This window comes from Biomphalaria glabrata, chromosome 6 (genome assembly GCF_947242115.1).
Source record: "Biomphalaria glabrata chromosome 6, xgBioGlab47.1, whole genome shotgun sequence".
Lineage (NCBI taxonomy): Eukaryota > Metazoa > Mollusca > Gastropoda > Planorbidae > Biomphalaria > Biomphalaria glabrata.
In genome coordinates this window covers 50,732,859-50,733,809 of record NC_074716.1, presented here as the reverse complement: position 1 = coordinate 50,733,809, position 951 = coordinate 50,732,859, and the positions used below count along the sequence as shown (strand labels likewise).

Below are 951 nucleotides of genomic sequence, written 5' to 3'. Positions count from 1 at the left end.
GTCAAAATAAATATAAATCAAACAAAAAAAAAGACATTAAAAATGGGCAAATTTCCAAAGTATGCGAATCAAGACTATATTCACGGCTGAATCATCTAGCCGATAGCTCTTTTTATTTTTCAAATAAAACATATCACCATCATCATCATCATCACTCCTTTGAGTTCCTCATGGAACATAGGGCCTCGACAAAAACACGCCACTCTCCACGGCCTCTTGCTAGCTTTTTGATGGTTTCCCAGCTCTTCCCAGTCCTCTCGGCTTCTTCAAGTACACTGCGTCGCCATGTTCTTTTTGGTCTTCCTCTTCGTCTTGTTCCCTGGGGGTTCCACTCTAAGGCCTGCCTAGCTCTGTTGCTGGTATCTTTTCTAAAGGTGTGACCAATCCATCTCCACTTCCTCTCTAAGATCTAAATAAAACATATACAGTAAGATTTATTTTCCTTGATCTATATTAAAGTAAAATAGGTGCCACTAAATTATATTAATTATTTAGTTATTTTTTTATGATTCATATTTTGTCAGCAGCAATCGATAATTGTTAAGTTTCAACTTGACCCGAGAATCAGAAGTGAACAAAAAAACGTGAACAAAAATTGTGCCACACAGAATGATTAAATATTTTGTAAAAGTCAAAATAAAAATTTCCGTCCCTGGGTGGGCTCGAACCACCAACCTTTCGGTTAACAGCCGAACGCGCTAACCGATTGCGCCACAGAGACATGTAGATAATTGTGATTTGAAACCTTGTTATTTAGTTTTATTTTTTTTTATCTTCAAGTGTGTGTATGTAAGTACGGATATCCATTAAAGATCTGCGTTTTGATCTGCATTCTCCATTAAATTATTTCTCAATCTGTGTATAACTGTGTGTAGGTTCTGTGTTTGTTTTTGGCCCTGGTCAGTGCGAATGAAAATAAAAGTCTACTGAAACTGGGGGAAGCGCATAGGC

General features: G+C 37.2%; 1 non-coding gene across 1 annotated transcript; it reads right to left on the bottom strand.

Annotated features, from left to right (window-relative positions):
- Positions 1-647: 647 nt before the first annotated feature.
- On the bottom strand, positions 648-721 carry Trnan-guu (transfer RNA asparagine (anticodon GUU)). Its single transcript has one exon. It is a non-coding gene; the product is annotated as a tRNA-Asn (tRNA).
- Between the last annotated feature and the right edge of the window lie 230 nt (positions 722-951).